The 23,284-nt window shown below is 41.0% G+C and overlaps 1 protein-coding gene and 1 pseudogene across 5 annotated transcripts in view; one reads left to right on the forward strand and one right to left on the reverse strand.

Annotated features, from left to right (window-relative positions):
- Window positions 1-23,284, reverse strand: part of PARN (poly(A)-specific ribonuclease) — a 174,374-nt gene that overhangs the window by 85,757 nt on the left and 65,333 nt on the right. The gene's annotated exons all lie outside the window — the stretch shown is intronic.
- Window positions 20,858-21,523, forward strand: LOC136158491 (SAP domain-containing ribonucleoprotein pseudogene; annotated as a pseudogene).

The following is a 23,284-nucleotide window of genomic DNA, read 5'->3' on the forward strand; positions in this document are numbered from 1 at the left end:
GTACCTGGACCATCAGAGAAGTCTCACGGTGGTTTTTTTTTTTTTAAAGAATTTGTCTTTGAGAGATACACACTGAAACACAAACCAATGAATACGATATGGTGTCTAAAATATGCTTCAAAATATAAAGGGAAACAGTGAGTATCAGCAGACCTGAAACAGGACTGGCTGTTATAGTGGCTGGGGCTGGGGGGAGGGTGAGCACACAGAGGAGTCATTACATCCTTCCGTCTTCTTGTGCATCTTTAAAAGCTTTCTGCAATTAAAAAATTTTACCAAACCAACGACGGGACTGCAGGAGCCTCTCCCCGCCCCACATCCCTTTGAGACTCACTACCTGGGGCCCCCATCCGGTGACTGGGCCACAATGGGTTACCCCCTGGTTTCCTCGCCTGGCTCCCTGAATAGGCTTAATGAAGGTAAAAGATCTGACAGAACATCATTTCCACTTCCACTGCTTTTCCAGCTCTATCAAGCTGCTATAACAACACACTCTGACAAACCTAAATACTCCCTTTTTTTTTCCATATGGAAAACAAAGTAAAATAGAGCACTTGACATACCACAGACCAAATTCCTGTAAATTTTCCCCCCTCCAACTTCTATTTTATCTCTCCCCTCTCTCCCCATATCCCCTGCCCACCCCCCCCCAACTATCCCTTTTTGGTAACCATAAATTTCCTGTGTCTGTGAGTCTATTGCTCTTTTTAAAATAAGTTCACTTACAAATATATATATATATATATATAAATATATATAAGTGATACATATTGATATCATTTATGTCAAATTCCTCTAATTTTTTCTAGAATTGCAGGAATTTGCTAAATAAATAGATATATAGTTTTAAAAAGACACATCTAAAGCAACCCAAAAAGGATGAAACTACGAGGCTGGAAAAGATATGAAGCAAATACTAACCAAAAAAGGGAAGTTTTGGTCTAATAGAGCTGTATCAGACAAAACTGAGTTCCGTGCAAAAACAACAAACCACTAATTATAACAATGGGACTAACTTGTCCTAAACCAGAAACTGACAGAATCATAAGGAGAAGCCAAGAATTTCAAAACCACAGTAGGAGCTTAAAAAAAAAAAAAATCCCAATTAATAAACTTAGAGATCAAGCAAAGGAAAAGAATGAGCAAATAAATAAAAGATCAGAAACACACATTTAACAACCTTGATTTGCACATATGGTATCCCATACTTCACAACTGGAAAACCTCACTTTCCTTTCAAGCACACTTGGAATATTTGTAGAAAGTGACCAGGTCACAGAGCAACACTTGACAGATATCATGGACTATGCTTCCAATTCAGGAGCCTCAAGAGACGCGGGTTCAATCCCTGGGTTGGAAAGATCTCCTGGAGGAGGAAATGGCACCCACTCCAGTATTCCTGCCAGGAGAATCCCATGGACAGAGTCCACGGGGTCGCAAAGAGCAGGACACGACTGAACAGCCAAGCATGATCTTAACCACATTTCCTAACGTGAAGTCACAGAACCAGAAATGCGCTGGTGGGGGTGGGGGCGCAAGCAACAATGATCCCCACTTTCTGCCCCTTTCCTCTAAACAGAGAATCTGCCCTCCCACTAACCCAAAATTAATATTGTATGTGTGTAGAGAGTGAGCCCTACTGAGGAAAAATCATACATTTCTGGAGAACGTGGAGTGATTGTGCCATTTAATATCAAAGACACAGAAACAGCTAACTGCATGGCCAAACGGAACCTGCTTGCGTCTGCGTGCCTCCAGGGAGCGATGCGAGGATTAGGGAGATAAAGGACTAAGTCATTCAAGGGAGCCCAGATGCAACACAGGGGCTGATTGTAGCCTGTGAGTTTTATTTAAATTCTCTTTTTCCTTAGCCTAACACACTGAAAACATTTCATGAGCTGTTGTTTTCCCAAGGCAACTGCCTAGCTATGAATTCTCTGGTTTTGTTTTTCCTTATCAGAGAGGAAACTCTCAAAAAAGAGCTGAGGCCTGAAGACAAACTAGTATATTATCATACTCCTGGTCCACCCCGAGCAGTTTAGATAATCAAGATTCATTACCAGGTACACTTTCCTGTCCAAACATGAATTATGAAAAAAGATCTTGACTCCAAGGGGCAGCTGTTCACTGCTGCTGCTAAATTGAGGCATTAGGAGTATTCGATTTACCAAGGCAAGGAGACAAAGATCAAGCTCTAACATAATCACTTTTCAAAATGCTTGCAAGCATTTACAGGGTAGGCAAAGGACTAGACTAGGAGGGATGCATACATGCTAAGTCACTTCAGTCGTGTCCGATTCTCTGTGACCCCATGGACTATAGCCCGCCAGACTCCTCTGTCCATGGGGATTCTCCAGGCAAGAATACTGGTTGCCATTTCCTCCTCCAGGGGATCTTCCCAACCCAGGGATCAAACCTGAGTTTCCTGTGACTTTCTGCATTGCAGGTGGATTCTTTACCACGGAACCACCAGCCTAGGAGGGATAAAGTTCCCTTTACTCAAATTAGAAATCTAACAAAAATTTAGAGAAAAGTCTTTAAATGTACCTAAAATACTTCACCGAAAACATTTAATCTCCACTAACACATAATTTTCCAAACAGTATTCCATTAAAATGTTTCTGTAGCAATACTAAAAATGAATACCAACTGCTTGTAAAAATTTCTCTAAGGAGTTAACATCAACAAAATGAGCCATCGGTGCCATCCCGATCCTGCCCCGTAGGGTTTGTGTGCCTCTTTCCTCATTCGGATCCATTAAATCTTTTTCTTACCAGACAACATAGCAGAATTTTATACATATGTGTAAAAACTGCAACTCTTACTTATTTATATATCAAAATGAATCTCTCCTTTAAATATAGCCCAACACAGTACACGTTATGGAGAGGAAGGCAGGTCCCTCCAATTAATTCTCAGTAATTTCATGAGAAAGAGGAGAATTTAAACAATAACAGATTTTTAAAAACAGTCTATGACAGATATTTTCCAGAATGAACACTACTAGCACTACTTTAAAAAAATATATATGCACACATGGAGGTCGCAAATGAACTAGTTCCTTGTTTCTGTTTGTCTGAAGTTATCCAGAATACTCGGAGGTAATCTCACTGCGGAATCTCAGTTGAAAGATCTCTCAGAAAAACACGCAGATTAAGTTCCTATGCCTTGCCTCTCTTACTAAATGTGACCCTCCACAGATGAGGAAGTAAATGCACCAGTGAATAAAGGCTATTCTCTGCCAAGAAGTGAAACAGATGACCCCCACCCATCTGCGAGATAAGGATATGTCTGGGAAGAGCAGGAAGCCACGTCTGAAGTTGTCCAAGACTTGGCAGTTTCAATACTTAATACCGATACAGTCCCGTCAACGCAGCGGTCACAGAAGGGACAGCCCTCCCAGCCAGCGAGGCAGGGCATCCATCACACTCAAGACAGGTAGGGTGCACACACCCCAGCCGCATGAAAAGTCAAGAGTGCCTGTGTGTGCAACAAGCTCCCAGGCAGGTGTGTGAAGGCAGCGACGTGCCAGCCAAGTGGTGTGCTGGGGCAGAGCCAGTCCACCACATCCACTGCCGCCTGTCTTCACTGTCGCTCAGCCGTGAAGGCATCCCACGTGCCACACGACGGGTCAGAGCTGCTCAGTGAATCCGGGGATCTGATTAGCCTAACAGACTTACAAGTGACACTTTAATTATGGGCTCCACTCAGGGAAGACCGGACTCTGTGTTCTGTGTACAGAGGAGAACAGAAAGGTTGTATAATGTCCCCTTTCAACCAAGTCTGCCACACGTTACTTTCTCTAAGTACCTGGCAAAGGGATTAAGTCAGTCTTCTGCAATCTTTTACTATTCTCCCGCTCCAGGCCCCTTCCCTTCTAAAAGGGACCAACATGCACGCTAAATTGTGCGAAAATGAAAAGGCTGGCAAGGTAAACCACACAGCCCGGGTTTTCTCAAACCTCACCACACAATTAAAAACGAGGGGTGGAAATCCACAAGATGATTCATCTGCAGAACTAAGGTGTCAGAAAAAAGAAGAAATAAAGACAAATCATCTTCAATGAAAGTCAAATGCAAGAGTTGTAGGAATGACAGGCACAGATGTCCAACATACAATCTCGATCCTTTAGCTATACGGCCATAATAACAAATGCCCAAAGTCGCAATACTCTGAGGAGATGGCTCCTGGTAACCCACCTCACCACATGGAGCTCCTCAGGGTCCATCCACCTAATGACCCAGGACTGGGGGTGTCCCTGTGCCAGGCACCACCCGGGTCACCGCTGGCCAGGCTGGGCCGCTTGCAGCAAGCCCATCTCTGCGGCAGGGCTCCTGTCAGGCAGGAGCCAAAACCTCTCACAGCTCTCCTAGGAAAACAAGTAACAAGTAGGCAGCCCAGAAATCCTTTTTCCCTAAGGGTGCTGCGTGGAACACATGGAGGAGAAAGGAAGGCAGAGATGAAGAGAGTCAAGTCTCATGTTTCCGTAAGAATCCTCCAACACTGTGCCACCGCTCCCCGGGGGAGACCAGGGCCAGGTCTCTGCGAGCCTTGGGCCACAACACTTTCCTGAGCCAATCAACACACACGCTTGTCGTTCGTGTACTTCTGTGTAAAGATACCTTATTTAACACACGTTGCTGACTCACTACTACTGAACTGAGCAACAAGGGACTGTAACTCATGCCTGAATGCAGCTCCTCTCACTACAAGGGACACTGGTCTTGTCTGCGAATACAGACAGCACTCTGGCCCCATGCTGGGGGCGGGGCATTTCAAATGGCAAAAATCACCAACAGAAAGCACAAAAATGTGCAAAAAGTGGCAATAAATAGGCGGTGAAAAGGACCCTTGTTTACGGTATTAGCTGCACCGAGAAGCATCGCCTTGTTCAACCTCCACTGGGGACCGTGTGTGTCTGGAGAGTCACGTTTCTTCTGCTCTGCGCATGTCCGTGAACGACCACAAAAGCTCCCTGAGTGCTGATTTTGAGGTTGCAAAAAAATTTTAACGAGTAGGTGAATTCACAAACACAGAATCTGTGCATGATGAGGACTGACTGTACTTTTAAGACTGTGCCCAAACCAGCCTCCCAAGCTGACTCTGGGAATAAATCCGTAGACCAACCTTAGAGCAATCTTACTGACTTCTGCGTCTGTAGGGTCCTCGGATTACTTGCCAAGCTCCTCAAAAGCTGACCTCTGTAACAGGAAGGGGCTCCAGGAGCTAGTGCAAGGGGTGCCCTGTGTAGGCTCCAAGGGAAACGTCTAACTACAAAGGGGGTAAATGAAGAATTAGGACAGTAAGGCAGGAAGCCACAGGTAAGAAAAGGACGGACAATGAAAAATCATTTTGGTAGCACTTTTGGTCTCATGTTGAAAAGGTGCACATGGAGGGCACTTTTATCTGAGAGGTACATCTTTCTGCAAGCTTTACACCAGTCTCCATGATGCGGCAACGCACGCTTTTTATGGAATCAGTTCGGTAATATTATTTTAATGTCTGCATTTCTGAATGGGGACAGGATAGGGCAAGAAGTGCACGTCTGCTAAACAGCTAGCGTGAGACCATCACCTTTCTTACTGCCATCAATTCTTCCCAGCACTGAAAAGTACATTTTCTCATCTTGCTTTTACAGCTGAAGGCTCAGAGAAGTTAAGTCAAGCACCCAAGATCACACAGCTAATTTTACTCCAAGTTCATCACAGCATCTGGGTTTCTGTCAAATGGTTACAGTAAGCTGGGTGATTCAATTAACTTGAGTATCCAATGAAACAATCAACTGAGAACAGTATTTCTGGCAAACCTGATTCAGGAGTTTTTCTCTAGGTACTCAGATCTTTTCCAAAAAGAAGAGAGGAAACTGTCTCTCTGTGGAAACTTCTCTCCTATCTATTCACAAATCTTCAAACCAGATATGGAAGACTGCACACAGATCAAACAGCAGATAACAGGGACCTTCACTCTGACCCCTAAAAGAGCGGCACTTTACCCCGAATGTGAAAGTGGCCCTGAGCAAGCCCCTAGGGGAGACCGTGGTGGCAGGTTTCTCTAAGCTCCAGACTCTGAGGTTTTTGCTCCCACAAATGCTGCCTAACTACTGCCGTACTCCATGAGGGTTACGCCGTGCATACGGCACGCTCTATCTGTCCACACTACTTAGTGTGAATAAGCAACTAGATGACAGGTTTTACTAGGAGATGGGAAGGTGGATTAGTTGCCAGCACGACAGCACCACCTTCTGGTCGGTGACATGGAATGAAGACGAGACACAGAAAGTCACACCTGGATGTAAAAAGCATTTCAACAGTTTGGTAACCCACAAGATGGCAAACTAGGAAAATTTAGTTTCCGGAAAATCCAAATAATGTCAGTAGTAAGCAAACACCCTCATGGACCAATCTTGGAACAGAAGAAAATTTAACTGTAGGTCACTACTGGTTGCCTTTCTACTTCTGGCAAGTCACGCCTAGTCTCTCTCAGCTCTCCCACACCATGTAACCCATTGTTCCTATAGGAAAGAAACAGTAGGAAAGCAATTGCTTATCATGCAGGAAAGAAACGGACAGGAAAGAAATTTCTTATCATGTCATCACCCAAGCTCACACCCACACACCTCTGGGTGCACAGAAAGGCTCTCTGCTCCTCACATACAAAGTCAACATCTGACTGGGCAGCAGTACCAGGAGCCCTCAGGATCTGGTCCTTTTCTACTATATCCCCCACTGGTCCCAGCTGGCAGTGAGGGAGCATCATCCTCTTATGGGTTCAACAAGTTGTGGGACAGATGGAGGAATGGACGACGACACAAAATCATCTTTAGGTTCCCCCAAAGCATGAGACTCCCGGTGCTGGAGATGGATGTTGGGTCTGATATCCAAACAGGGCTTCCTACCACGGCCAATGCCACCCCCTACAAAAATTCAGACCAGGATCATCGACTATCCCCCAATAAAATAAAAAGTATATTAAAAAAAAAGGAAATTCAGACCAGGTGAACCACCCCGCCCCCCATCAGTGAAAAGACCTGACAATTGCTGGGAGCCTCTAAAATCTAAACTATTTCCTAATCTCAAGATTAGGAAGAGACCCTAGCAGCTGGTTTTCCAGGCCTGCCTTCTTCAATACAATGACCCCACCCACTGGTCAAGAAGGCCCAAGGGTGTGAGCCTTTTCCTATTTTCACCTGTCAGATACGCCATTGACCACCTTCCAGGAGGAAGAGCAAGCGAGGGTGGTGAGACGTTTCAGTCACAGTATTCCTCTCTGGGCTGAGAAGCATGGAGGTCTCCACACAGCTCATGGAGATGTAAGAGCAAAGGAATGAGCCTTCCGGCCAGATGCTGTCCACACCGAGCCCCAGGCCCGCTCTCGTCTAGAGACAGCAGGCACCTGAGGACGGAGATCGCTGGCAGTCGCCCTCACTTCCTCCCCTACCGCTCACACCTGCCAGAGTGCTCCGTGCACATAGAAGAGGAGACTCTCCATCACACGGAAGCTTTACTTGTCTCCTAAACTGTCTGAATTCACTCTTTTGGCCACGACCTGCAACACTACATTTTTATTACAACCCAGTACACACACACACACACACACACATGTACAGATTTATACCTGGAAAAAAGTTACATTAAAAAAAGCAAACCTATCATTATCATATGAGATTCACTCTGACATTGTCTTAACTTTTTTCCTTTTATAAAAAAAAGGCTGGTCATACTCACTCACTAAAACAATTTCACAGCCCAGTGAGAGGGAGCCAGTCTGACAAATCCTGTCATAAACATCCACTCTGCTGCCTACGCCAGCTCCGCCTGCACCATTCTCTCTCTTCTCTGTTAACTCAGATCAGCCCTCTTTCCAGGACCCCACCGAGGCCTCTTCTCAAAGTCTTCCCAACTCTTCCCAGCAACCACCCCACACCCCAAGGATGTAAAATGACATACAACACCTGCCATCTGTATACCTTCGTTCACTCACCCATCCAAGTATTCTCTCCTTCCTTGCCTCGCTTCAGTATCCTTTGTATAAATGCTTATATGTTTGTCCAAAGACGGACCCACTTAGGTAGGATTCAGTTTTTTTTTTTTTTGCAATCTTATTTGTCAAGAGATAAATTTTATAAACTCTAAATTAGGATCTGAAGTGCACTGTCACCAATTCCTGGAAGCCAATGGCCCATTTATTATTCTGCGTAGCATTTATAGATGTGGCAGCTTCCCAGATAAATTCAATTTGGCCTCAGTCTCAGAGAAGGCTCTGAACTAGAGTAAATGCAAAGACCAACCTCCTAGACACTTAAAAATAAACAGAACCTGCTTGAATATATCCGTCTATTTTTGACCTTGTGCCACAATGACACCAGCACATACGGAGGCGTGCCGTGGGGGGCGGGGGGGGGGGGGGGGGCGGGGCTGCGCCACCTCTGACAGCATTCAGGCTTATAGAGTAACAGCTCAAATTGACACATTAAGCACTCCTTACCTGGAAATCCTTTTGAAAGCCCCAGACTTCAACAACAACAACAACAAAAAAAACAAACTCAGAAGCATTATTTTAAAACCTGGTTTAAAAAACTATCCCAAGGGGATTTCCCTGGTGGTCTAGTGGGTAAGATTCTGTGCTTCTACTGCAGGGGACTCAGGTTCCATCCCTGGTCAGGAAAACTAAGATTCAGCAGGCTTTGCAGTGCAGCCAAAAAAAAAAAAAAAAGAGTACCCCAGATCACCATTACGGTGATGGAGGCTTGTACAAGGGATCAGATGCAAACTCCTAGTATTAATGCACACATTTCATGTTTCTACCTTCTAACTTCCTTTCCAGCCACTCCAGCACGTATACCCACGTTCTAATCAAATCAAAGGATGTACTGGTCCCATTCTTTGCCAGAACTTTCTCAGGTTTCCACTACTAGGCTAACTCACTCCATCCTACTCATAACTGGGAACAGCACCGCCTACTCCAGGAAGCCTCCCCAGCTGACCCTGTTCTGTGTCTCCGTGACAGTCGGAGCCGGTTCTCTCTCCCAGAGCAGGGAACCTTATCCCAGCCCCCAGGGTGTCCTGATGCACTAGTTGTCTAGATACCTATCTGCATCACGAAACCATGAATTCCTTGAGTGTGGAAACCCTTGTTATTTCATTTCTATTTCCTAGTTCAGGCCCCCCTTGGTTCTTCAACAGTAGACAGGCAAATATTTATGCAAAGATTATCACTGCAGCTTTCAAATGAAACCCAGCTTTTTTTTTTTGGCCACGCCACACAGCTTATGGGATCCTAGTTTCCCGACCAGAGACGGAACCCTTTCCTTCTGCAGTGGAAGCTCAGGGTTCTAGCCACTGGACCACCAGGGAATTTCTAGAAACCCGTCTTTTTAAAAAAAAACCTTGCAAACCACCTCATAATTATTCTCTTCTCTGCCATGACTATAAAGAACACTGAACATAAAAATACAAGGTTTCTACCAATATACAATGATAAATCAATAAAGCTTACATGCCATCTGAATATATGATTATAAAAATGCACATCTAAATGTGACCTAGCTCGTACTATAACACAGTTCATATTTTGAGAAACAATAATTACTAAAATCAGTAGGTATCCATCCTACAAGTAGCTCATACTGTTTTGCTAGATAATATGCCATAATAATTTATTTCCCTGTCCTTTAAATTATCTACATAATAACAATAAAGGATTTTTGAGGGGAAAAAGGCTCAGTTGCAAAGTTTTATCTTCATGTGTTGGTATTTTTCTATGCTGTCTGTGTGCTCAGTTCCTCAGCCATGTCCAACTCTTTTCAACACCACGGACTGAAGCCCACAGGCTTCTCTGTCCATGCCATTTTCCAGGCAAGAATACTATAGTGCGTTATCATTCCCTACTCCAGGGGATCTTCCCAAGTCAGGGATCAAACCCGAGTCTCTAGCGTCTCCTGCGCTGGCAGCCAGATTCTTTAACCCAGTGCCACCTGGGAAGCCCTCTTTTTCGTTCCTTTCCCCAATACTGTAGCAGTTTGCTCTTTGGCCTGTGAAGCAATTAGAAAACAAACCTTCATGAAGCTCCCCATGTTGCTCCAATTAAGAAAGAATAAAAGACATTCCTACTAGTAGGACAGTGTAATATAAAGCCTTATTACTAAGCACTTATTTTAAGCCATGCTTGCTTTTTATAATCATGCAACCTGAAACACACTAGTAAATATCTAGTATGTTGATATTAAGGTGTAGAAATTAAGGTAAAACCCTGATCTGAATTGCCAGGGTCACCACCACCATCAATTACAAATTATTTAACACTCCAATGGTCTAGTATTTTCTGGCATTTTTGCTGAACATAATGAAGTGACATTCATCCTGCTACAAAAGTGATGTTTGGGCTTCTTTCCAGGATAAACAAGAAAAGACAAGTTGTAAAAATACTCAACAGTGGAAACATGATCAACCAAAAATACAAATCAGAAATGCTTCATACTTACTTTCCCAGAATAGCAAATTTACAACAAAAAGTTGAAGAAGAAAAATTCAGAAGAACTAATTCCATAAATTTCATGATCAAGAAAAAGGTACCATAAAATAACTACAGTCAACCACATGTTAGACATTTAAGAATTTTAGAAGCAAGAAGTTTCCTTCTGCTGTCTTCCTGCACATGTAAAAATGAAAGAAGCACGCCTTCATTGTTAAATTTTAATATACAGGTAATACCTGTCCTACAGAAAAATCAGAAAACAGAAAAAAAAAAAAAAACCCCACAAGAAAGTAAAATTTACCTGTAGTTTCACCATCCCAAGAGATTTCACTGGCAATATTTTTCATCCCCTTCATGGGTCACAGCCTTCCAAGACGAATGTGTCATAGTGAAGACTTCTCATAAAACGTTTCCTCCTCCTCTCCAGTGCAGGAGGAAATGGCAAATCACTCTAGTATTCTTACCTGGAGAACCCCATGAACAGTATGAAAAGGCAAAATGATGTGACACCGGAAGATGAGACCCCCAGGACGGACCATGTCCAACATGTTACTGGGGAAGAGCAAAGGACAATTAATAATAGCTCCAGAAAGAATGAAGTGGCTGGGCCAAAACGGAAACAACACTAAGTTGTGGACGTGATCTGGTGTTGAAAGTAAAATCTGATGCCTTAAGGAACAATGTTGCATGGAAACCTGGAATGTTAGATCCATGGATCAAGGTAAATTGGACATGGTCAAGCAGGAGATGGCAAGACTGAACATCAACACCTAAGGAATCAGTGAACTAAAATGGACAGGAATGGGTGGATTTAATTCAGCTGGCCATGATATGTACTACTGTGGGCAAGACTCCTTTAGGAGAAATGGAGTAGCCCTTATAGTTAACAAGACAGTCTAAAATGCAGTACTTGAGTGTGATCTCAAAAATGAAAGAATGATCTTGGTTTGTTTCCAAGGTAAACCATTCAACATGACAGTAATCCAAGTCTATGCCCCAACCACTGATGCCAAAGAAACTGAAGTTGACTGGTTCTATGAAGACCTACAACACCGTTTAGAACTAATATAAAAAAAAAAAGATGTTATTTTCATCATAGGAGACTGAAATGCAAAAGTAGGAAGTCAAGAGATACCTAGAGTAACAGGCAAGTTTAGCCTTGTAGTAAAAAATGAAGCAGGGCAAAGGCCAACAGAGTTTTGTCAAGAGAACAACACTGGTCAGAGCAAACACCCTTTTCCAACAACCCATGAGACAACTCTACCCATGGACATCACCAGATCGTCAATATAGAAATCAGATTGATTATGTTCTTTGCAGCTGAAAATGGAGAAGCTGTATACAGTCAGTTAAAAAAAAAAACAACAAAAACCTGGAACAGACTGTGGTTCAGATTATGAGCTCCTTATTGCAAAATTCAGATTTAAATGGAACAGAATAGGAAAAACCATAAGGCCATTCAGAAATGACCTAAATCAAACCCCTTATGATCATATAGTGGAGGTGATGAATAGATTCAAGTGATTAGATCTAGTAGACAGAGTGCTTGAAGAACTATGGACAGAGATTCAAAATACTGTACAGGAGGCTGTGACCAAAATCATCTCAAAGAAAAAGAAATGCAAGAAGGTAAAGTGGTTGCCTAAGGAGGCTTTATAAATAGCTGAGGAAAGAAGCCAAGCTAAAGGCAAAGGAGAAAGACAAAGATATACCCAACTGAAGGAAGAGTTTCAAAGAACAGCAAGAAGCAATAAGAAGGCCTTCTTAAGTGAACAACGTAGCAAAATAGAGGAAAACAATAGAGTGAGAAAGACTAGAAATCTCCTCAAGAAAATTTGAGCGATCAAAGCAACATTTCACGCAAGGATGGGCACAACAAAAGACAGAAACGATAAAGACCTAACACAAGCAGAAGATGCTAAGAAGAGGTGGCAGGAACCAGATAAAGAAGGTCTTAGTGACCTGGAAAGCCACAATGGTGTGGTCACTCACCTAGAGTCAGACATCCTGGAGTGTGAAGTCAAGCGGCCTTAGAAAGCATTACTACCAACAAAGCTAGTGGAGTTGACAGAATTCCAGCTGAGCTATTTAAAATCCTAAAAGATGATGCTATTAAAGTGCCACACTCAATATGTCAGCAAGTTTGGAAAACTTGTCAGTGGACAAAGGCCTGGGAAAGGTCTGTTTTCATTTCAATCCCAAAGAAGGGCAATGCCAAAGAATTCTCCAGCTACCATACAACTGCACTCATTTCACATACTAGCAAGGTTATACTTAAAATTCTTCAAGCTAGGCTTTTGCAGTATGTGAACCAATAAGTTTCAGATGTACAAGCTGGGTTTAAAAAAGGCAGAGGAACTAGAGATCAAATAGCCAACATTCATTGGATCACAGAGAAAGCAAGGGAATTCCAAAAAAAAAAATCTACTTCTGCTCCACTGACTACACTATAGCCTTTGACTATGTGGATCACAGCAAACTGTGGAAAATTCTTAAAAAGATGGAGAGTACCGGACCACCTTACCTGTCTCCTGAGAAACCTGTATGTAGGTCAAGAAGCAACAGTTGGAAACAGACATGGGAAAACTGAACAATTCAAAACTGGGAAAGGATTTATGACAAGGCTATATATTGTCACCTAGCTGATTTAACTTATATGCAGAGTACATCATGAAATGCTGGGCTGGATGAATCACAAGCTGGAATCAAGACTGCTGGGAGAAATACCAACAATCTCAGATATGCAAATGATACCACTCTAATGGCAGATAATGAAGGGGAACTAAAAAGCCTCTTGAGAATGAAAGAGGCACTGAAAAAGCTGGCTTGAAACCAGCACTCAGAAAACTAAGATCATGGCATTTGGTGCCATCATAGCATGGCTAACAGAAGGGGAAGAAGTGGAAGCAGGGAGAGATTTTCTCTTCTTGGGCTCCAAAATCACCACAAATGGTGAATGCAGCCTTGAAATTAAAAGATGCTTGCTCCTTGGAAGGAAAGCTATGACAAACCTAGACAGCACACTAAAAAGCAGAGATATCACTTTGCTTGTCAAGGTCCATATAGTCAAAGCTATGGTTTTTCCAGTAGTCATGTGCTGATGTGAGAGGTGGACCATAAAGAAGGCTGAGTGCTAAAGAATTGATGCTTTCAAATTGTGGTGCTGGAGAACACTCTTGAGAGTCCCTTGGACAGCAAGGAGATCAAACCAGTCAATCCTAAAGGAAATCAATGCTAAATATTGACTGGAAAGACTGTTGCTGAAGCTCTAATACTTTGGCTACCTGGTGTAAAGAGCCTACTCACTGCAAAAGACCCTGATGCTGGGAACGACTGAAGGCAAAAGGAGAAGGGAACAACAGAGGATAAGATGGCTAGACAGCATCACCAACTGAATGGACGTGAATCTGAGAAAACTCTGGGAGACGTAGGGGACACAGGAGCCTGTTCTCCGAGACAGATGCAATGGAACCTGCTCTCTAACTTATTCTGTGTAACCCTGAAAAGTATGCTGATAAACGCAAGGACCACAAGACACACAACTACATTCAAAGATGCACAAAATTATCTGAGTAAAGGAAAAGATACATATACCTCACCACAGAGACTGAGTATGTCTAAATAAAGATGCCAGTGGAATTAACTTGTTAAAAAATAGCAGTGAAAAATCCAAGTGGATCTTTTGAGTGACCCTAACAGAACAATTCTAAGCTCAATCTTAAGAATAAATAAAAGCTTATTTTGAAATAGGAGTAAAGAGGCCTAAAACTATACAAATGTCCAGCACAAAACTGGTTAAATAAGTGATACATTCATGATGAAATGTTATTCAACTAAACATGAAAAAATATAAAGAGCTTATTATACAGACATGAAGCACTGTTAAAAGAACACAGTAAAACAATACATAAAGCATAAAATACTATAAGATGAATATATACTTAAATATAATATACACAATTCAAAAGTCCATCTCAAATGCTACTGCATTATCTGTTAATAATGAGAGGGGTGCTACACAAATTCTTAATTTTTTGGTACTTTAAAACTATTCTATTAACAAAAATTATCACTGTCCAATAAGAGGGAAAAACTACTTGTTTTAGATTTTTTTAAGATCATCATTATGATGTCAAGTCTTCAGAATTTCTTTTAGGAAAATAATCAGAGATAAATAAAGGCAAAGATGCTCATTAAAGAAGCTATTTAAAATAGTAAAAATGTGGATATAACTTATACATCCAGAAGGGATTCCAGTTAAATAAGTTATATATATCTATACAATGAAATAGAGTGCATCCATTAAAAGAAAACTTGTAGAAAAATGTGTAATGTCATGGGAAGTGCTTGTGAGATAATGTTAAATTAAAAAGCAGATCTAAAAACCATTCAGGACTTCCCTGGAGGCTCAGTGGTAAAGAATCCACTTGCCAATGGCCAGAGATATGGGCTCTCAAGAAGATCCCATCCCACATGCCTCAGAACAACAAAGCCCATGCACCACAACTACTGATCCCGCACTCTACAGAGTCCTCGAGCCGCAACTGCTGAAGTCCGAGCTCCCTGGGGCCGATGCTCTGCAACAAGAGAAGCCACCACAAAGGGAAGCCCACTCACCACAACTAGAGAGTAGCCTCTGCAGACCTCAACTAGAGAAAAGTCTGTGCAGCAAGGAAGACTCAGCACAGCCAAAAATCTAAAATAAATATATGATTGTTTTTGAAAAATGCATTTAAAGTCGGGTCTCTAGTATTAAAAACATTATAAAAGTTCTCATCCAGACAGAGTAAAACAACTGACAGGAAACACTAACCAAAATACTGCTAGCATTCATATCTAGATGGTGAGACTATGGTTCAACTGTTTTCTTCTTTATATTTCCAGATATTTCTCACATTTTCTACAGTGAGTTTGATTTATTTCTAAAATTGGAAGCGGGAGAGCAAAACAAAAACAATATTTTAACAAATGACATGACAACTAAATTTGATGGATAAATTTCCTGAATATTCAGCCAGTGCATCACAAAGCAAACAGTCTTCGAACCAGATATAACATGGCCCCTAAAACACAAAGATCAAACCCAGTTCCTTGAACAACAAACAATTGAAGAGAAGATGAAGTTCCAGCCTCTGAAGCACAAACACTGTGTTTCTCCTGATGACATTCTCACTGCCACAGGACTCATTTCCGCACTGCTTGCTTTAACACTGCTAATTCTATTAAGAACTTGGGAAGCCTTATCTGGCAGTCAGGAAACTTTCTGCCCTATTCTTACACCAGCTAATGCCTTAATTAGGAAGAGTCCAAGTTACTGTCACGCTCCTAAATAAATCTGCCTGATAAAGATTTCACAGCATAGGTGTATAAGACTGCTAACTCTCAAGATTAAACACATAAGGGAATTAGGCAAACAAGAAGGTTCCTAATAAATATTATTAAAAACTTCCACAGTGCCTTTTGTGGATTAAGTGATTTACAGGGGGAATAAAAAGAGTCAGTTGCTCTTACAAGTTTTCAAATGAGAAGATATCAACACAAAACATACAGACATGCATGTTTTTTTTTTTTAAGATTTTGACCACAGTCCCTAGACATGCATGCTTCATACTAATAATGATTTTCCTTTACCAAACTGAAGTACTCGATAAGCCACTACTATAGGAAAAAAAAAAAATCTTGTTCTGTATAATATAAGGACTTCCCTGGAAATGGTTAGGACTCCCCGCTTCCACTGCAGGAAGTACGGACAACCCCTGGTCATGGGACTAAGATCCCACACGTTGCATGGTGTGGTCTAAAAATAAAACAGAACATTGTTTTCAGGATCCAGTACTTATGGCATAAAAATCACGTATAATTTTAACCAAAAGTTAAGTCATCTATCCTCTCCCTCCAAAACAAGCTTATTTAAAAGAATTTTTATTTTAAAAAGGCATGTTGTGGTTGAACTCATTTATTTATTGCCATAATTTATAATTCAAGATAACTGTTGAACCCACATACCATTTAAGATTAGGAAAATTACCAAGAAAGGAAAAATATCACTTGTTTTTGGGTTCTTGACTGTTCTGTGCATTTCTTCTTTGACAAGAATAAATATACAGAAACACACTAGCCAACTATGAAAAGCACCACAGATAGAAGCAAAACCACCAATCATTTGTCAGGATACTGCCTATCAGTATATGCGTGCTATATAAAAGGAACTAAATTTTTATTTTGGGGGGCTTAAAAATCACTGCAGATGGTGAGTGTAGCCATGAAATAAAAAGACGCTTACTCCTTAGAAGAAAAGTTATGACCAACCTAGACAGCATATTAAAAAGCAGAGACATAACTTTGCCATTAAAGGTCCGTCTAGTCAAGGCTATGGTTTTTCCAGTAGTAATGTATGAATGTGAGAGTTGGACTATAAAGAAAGTTGAGCGCTGAAGAACTGATGCTTTTGAACTGTGGTGTTGGAGAAGACTCTTGAGAGTTGCTTGGACTGCAAGGAGATCCAATCAGTCCATCCTAAAGAAAATCAGTCCTGAATGTTCATTGGAAGGACTGATGTTGAAGCTGAAACTCCAATACTTTGGTCACCTGATGTGAAGAGCTGACTCATTTGAAAAGACCCTGATGCTGGGAAAGATTGAAGGCAAGAGGAGAAGGGGACGACAGAGGATGAGATGGTTGGATGGCATCACCGACTCAATGAACATGAGTTTGAGTAAACTCTGGGAGCTGGTGATGGACAGGGAGGCCTGGCGTGCTGCGATTCATGGGGTCACAAAGAATCAGACATGACTGAGCGACTGAACTGAACTAAAACTTTTTAACTGATTAGAGGATGTAAGCGACAGGTTGTTATTGCATTAACATTACATTCTCTTAAAATGCTACTAAACAAACAGGAAGACGTAGTTCAAGCAAGGCATAGTACAGCAGGAAGTTCTGCATCAAAAGCAGATGCTATAGGGGCAACAAATGAAAAGCAAAGGTAAAAGCATTCCACCTCCAAGATGGAGGAATAAGCTCCTAACAAGCTGACCTTTCCACTGATGACAACATAAGCTCTGGGGAAAAATGCTAAAAACAAGTATTCAAGGGCCCTGGGACAGAAACAGAGAGATACTGGAGGGGAGTCAAAACTTGAAGGAAGCAAACTAGTACAGAATGTATTTCCTGGGTTTTTGGGTTTTTTGTTGTTGTGTTTTTTATATGTGTCTTTGCCCTAAAGGGAATCTGTAGTAAAAAGGGCAAAGAGGAATTAAAACTCTGATAGAGAAATTTCATGTCTTTCTCGTTGGAGGAACCGAGGTGGGGAGAAGCAAGGAGTAACCAGTGGCTATACGGAATGACGAAGAAGTCCTAGAAAAGAGGAAACCAGAGTATGAGCACCCCAGTGTGGGGCTTTCCAGGGGCACTATTGGTAAAGAACCCATCTGCCAATGGAGGAGACATACAACACACGGGTTTAATCCCTTGGTCGGGAAGATCCCCTGGAGGAGGGCATGGCAACCCTCTCCAGTATTCTTGCCTAGAGAATCCCACGGACAGGGGAGCCTGGCAGGCTAGAGTCCATACGGTCGCCTAGGAGTCGGACACGACTGAAAACCGACTGAGCACACACAGCACAACTGGCTGATCCCTGCCATGCGTGTGGCAGAGCAAAAGCAGTCTGAACTGCTAATATCTAGGCTACTTCCCACCACAAGCATGAGAGGCTTTGAAGTTTAAGCCAATTGCATGTTAAAGCTAAAACAAAAACAGCAACACTCTTCTGAGGAATATAAGTGAACCCAAAGTCACCACAAAAGAATAGTCACACTGCCCAGAAAACAATCCCAAATTACTGAATATATGAGGAGTCAGGAAAATGTGACCCAGTCTCAAAAGCAAAGTAATCAACAGGTACCAATGCTTAGCTGACACAGACACTGGTATTACTAGACAAAGACTTTAAACTAGCTATTCCAAATATGTTCATCAAGGTAAAGATATATAGGCTCAAAATAAAAAATCTCAACAGATAAGTAGAAAAGTGAAAAATAAACTGAATGAAAACACGGAACTAATAAATACATAAAATTAAAAAACTCACTGGATGGGCTTAATAGCAGAATAATGATGACTGAGGGAACAGTCAGTGATCCTGTAAGGAGGGAAAGAAGGAGGGGGAAGGTAGAAAAGAAATGAACAGAGCATCAGGAAACATAGGAAAAAAATCAAAAGGTCTCCTACATATAGGTAACTGAAGTCCCAGAAGAACAGATAAGAGAATACAGAACAGGAAAAATATATCCAAATAATGTCTAAAAACTTCCCAAACCTGATAAATGACATAAATCTATAGATTCAAGAAGTTCAGTCACCCCCAAAAGGATAATTACAAAGAAAGCCATGCCTAAGAACATCATATGCAAACTCTAAAAAAACTAATGGTAAAGAGAAAAATCTTTAAAGTAGTCAGAGAAAAACAATTTGTTACACAGAGGGCAACAATGATTCAAATGACTGCAACCTTGTCATCAGAAACCATGGAAGCCAGAAGATGGTGGAACATCTTTAAATGCTGAAAGAAAAGCCCAGAATTCTATACCCAGCTAAAATGTTCTACATGAATGAAGGCAAAAAAAGACATTTTCAGATAAAGAAAAACCAAGAGAAACAGTTGCCACCACACCAGCACTATAAGAAATACTTAAGGAGTTCTTCAGGCTGAAGTGAAATGATACACTGAAGAAACCTGGATCTTCAGGAATGAATGAAGACATTTGAAATGGTAAATATCTGGGAAAATACAAAAATTCATTCTTTTAATTTCTTAAACTACATATGACTACTTAAAGCAAAGCTATAACACCATTCTGTGGGATTTATAATCAGAGCACATGTAATACATATGCCAATCACAGCCAGAAAGACAATAGTAATTAGAGGAAATGGAGCTATTTAAATGTACTGAATTCTGTGGAATATATATACAAAGGTTTCTACCTTCTATATGAGAACATGAACTCTAAGAGGACTGTGAAAAGTTATGAATATATGTTGAAATTTCTAAAGTAAATAGGCATAGCACTAAAAAGCCAATAGAAAAATTAAAATGGAATTTTAAAAAATTTTTCAAATAATCCAAAAGAAGATAGGAAAGGGGGAAACAAAGGAATAAAAAACAGAGTGAATAAACAAAAAACAAACTTTAAAATGACAAGCCTTAGCATAGAAATAACTACACTAAATATCAATGGACTAAATACTCCAATAAAAAGTCAGAGTTATCAGAATGGATTTTTAAAAAAAGCAATACCCAACTATGCACTGTCTGCAAATACCAGAGATTATTTTATATATACATAGATAGGCTCATAGTAAATGGAAGAAAAAGGATACACCATAAAGGATTTACCAAACATAAAAAAGACTAACTATATTAATATCAAATTAGACTTAAAAATAACAGTAACACAGAAGATAAAGATAGGCATTTCATAATAACAAATGAATAAATTTACCTGAAAGACAAAACAATTATAACAGCTTCAAAACAAATGACATGAAAAATGACAAAATGAAAGGGACAAACAGACACTTCTACAATCATATGAGATTTTAATACCTTCTCTCAAAAATGGACAGAACTACTAAATAAAACATCAGTAAAGATACAATACCTGAACCACAGTGATATTTTCAGATCAAACCTTATCCCACAGCATTTACATACTTTACAAGTGTGTACACAGTATGTTCAGCAAGACAGGTCATATCTTATATGAGGCTATAAAGCAAATCTCACTGCGTTTAAAAGGATTGAAATCATAGTAAAATTTCTAATAACAACACAATTAAATTATAAAGTAGTAACGATAAGAAATCTAGGAAAATTCGAAGTACTTGAAAATTAAACAACACCCTTCCCAATAATCCCTGGTTAAAGGAGCCTTTAGAAAACGTGTCTAACTTAACAATAATGCAAACACAAAGTACAGTTGATGGAATGGACCTGAAACAGTGCTTCGAGGATAACTTACAGCTTTAAATGCTTGTACCAGAAACAAAAAGAAGTCAAAATCAATGACTGGGAGAGGGTCTTAGCTACATACACACTGCTGGCTGGGCGTGAGGCCTTGAGCACTTACACTGGAGAAAGAAGGTCCACCCAAAAGTGAAAACTGGGGCAGACTTATGAACTGCTTGAAAGTGGGATGCTGAACATTCCCAAAGCTTGTTGGCAAAAGTGGAAAGCCTTAATGGCTCAAGGTGCTCAAGCACACCTGACTGATCACTGGCTGGACTGCTAAGCTATTGGAAACCAGGCTCAAAAATATTTTAGAAGACGGGTGGGGTGGGGGGGAAGCACATAACTTTCTACTTTAAGAAACTGGTAAGGGGTAACAAGATGGCGACTGAGACAGTGGAGCTTCATAAGTTGAAGCTTGCTGAACTAAAGCAGGAGTGTCTTGCTCGTGGTTTGGAAACCAAGGGAATAAAACAAGATCTCATCAACAGGCTCCAGGCATATCTTGAAGAGCATGCTGAAGAGGAGGCAAATGAAGAAGAGGTACTGGGAGATGAAACAGAGGAAGAAGAACCAAAGACCTTAGAACTGCCTGTCAAAGAGGAAGAACCTCCTGAAAAAACTGTTGACGTGGCAGCAGAGAAAAAAGTGGTAAGAATTACATCTGAAATACCACAGACTGAGAGGATGCAGAAGAGAGCTGAATGATTCAATGTACCTGTGAGTTTGGAGAGTAAGAAAGCTGCCCGGGCAACTAGATTTTGGATTTCTCCAGTTCCATCAAAAGGTCTGTCGTCTGACACCAAGCCTATGGTTAACCCGGATAAGCTAAAAGAAAGAGCTCAAAGGTTTGGTTTGAATGTCTCTTCAATCTCCAGAAAGTCGGAGGATGACGAAAAGCTGAAAAAGAGGAAGGAGCAATTTGCGATTGTCACAAGTTCAGCTGGAACAGGAATCACAGAAGATACAGAGGCAAAGAAGAGGAAAAGAGCAGAGCGCTGTGGAATTGCCTGATGAAAAGCTTTTGACGCTTTCTGCTCTCCAGTGGCTTCCACCTCTTTGACTCTTCCTGGTCACCTATACACCTAAATGCACAGTTATGTGCCTAGGTCCTGCCTTGCAATGAGGGAGCATGTACCCCAGGTACATCTATGAACTCCAGCAGCAGTTTGACTTATTGCAGTTCCAACTTTTTGTTGTTGTGTTGTTGTTATTTAATTATTATTTTGCTTGTTAATAAAAAAAAAATAGAAAAAAGAAAAAAAATAGAAGCTGGTAAAGAAGAGCAAAGTAAATCCAAAGCAACTCAAAAAAAAAAAAAAAAAGAAAGAAAACAGCAAAGCAGAATCCAACAAAATAGACATCAGCAAACAAAACAGAAAAATGAAGTTAGCCAAAAGCTGATTCTTTGAAAAGAGCAACAAAGTCAGGAACCTAGAGTGACTGAGGAAAAACGAGAACACAAATCAATCCCACAAATGAGTACCTCTTCAGATTCGGTAAACTTTAAAAGGCTAACAAAAAGCACAGGTGAAGTTTAAAGTTATAAGCAGCCTCTTTGGAAATCCAGTACTGAATAATCACCTCAAAAACCACATCACAACTCTGATGTTTATCTGTTCAGCACAATCACAAGCTGGGCTTTTAAAAGGATGATTTAACATAAACACACTCATACTAGGGACTGAAGTGAAGCTGTAAAGCCAGGTACCTACCCATCCCCGTAAACTCATCATGAACAAGCTCCTAAGGCAGCATATCAGGAATTTCTGTAACTCCCTGAATGGGGGCTAGCTTTACAGAATAACCACTAGGGTTTTTTTACCTCTTCGACAGTGCCTTCATCAAGTTTTGCTTTTTAAAATTTCTCTGTAGTATTCATGGTGTGCGCCAAACTCTGACTTTCAAAACAAATGAAAAGCTAATTTTCCTCAAGCTATTTCTATAAGAATTACAGGCAGAGGGATAATGCCTTATAATGTATTTAAGGGGTTTCCCTGGTAGTTCACACTGTAAAGAATCTGCCTGCACTGCAGGAGACCTGGGTTTGATCCTTGGGTCAGGAAGATCCCCTTGGAGAAGGGAATGGCTACTCACTCCAGTATTCTTGCCTGGAGAATTCCATGGACAGAGGAGCCTAAGGACACATAAGACAATGTCTAAATATTGAGAGTAAGACTAGGAAGAGCCAGTACATTTGAAATATTGTTGAGCTCTTTCCCCCATGTAAGAAGACTGCATTGCTGCTGCTGCTAAGTCACTTCAGTCATGTCTGACTCTGTGCGACCCCATAGACGGCAGCCCACCAGGCTTCCCCATCCCTGGGATTCTCCAGGCAAGAACAATGGAGTGGGTTGCCACTGCCTTCTCCGAAGACTGCATTAGGTATATAAAAATCCTAAATATGTCTGAGTTATTCAGATGTGACCATTACAGGTGATTTCTTATTCAATGACTCTGAGAAAAATTCTCAAACGATGAGGCTCAGTGATCTCCTCCAAGGTATCAAGTCCCACACTGGTCACAGGCTGTCTTCCCAGACAGGGGAAGAATGTGAAGAAACAAAGAAACAAAAAGCAACAGGAATCAAACTAAATGGCACTCAGGAGAAGAGTTTTAATCATTTTGATAGACCTGAGAAAGAGCTGTCATAGTCATGAAAATGCTTTGAAGAAATCTTGATTAGACTCAGCACGATGAAGAAATTAAAAAAAAAAAAAACAACAGGTGTCAGTTAAAAAACAACTCCTTAAATGTAAATCAAAAATAGTTTGTAACTGAGCCAAAGAAGCCATTACGAAC

Source organism: Muntiacus reevesi, chromosome 2 (genome assembly GCF_963930625.1).
Source record: "Muntiacus reevesi chromosome 2, mMunRee1.1, whole genome shotgun sequence".
NCBI lineage: Eukaryota > Metazoa > Chordata > Mammalia > Artiodactyla > Cervidae > Muntiacus > Muntiacus reevesi.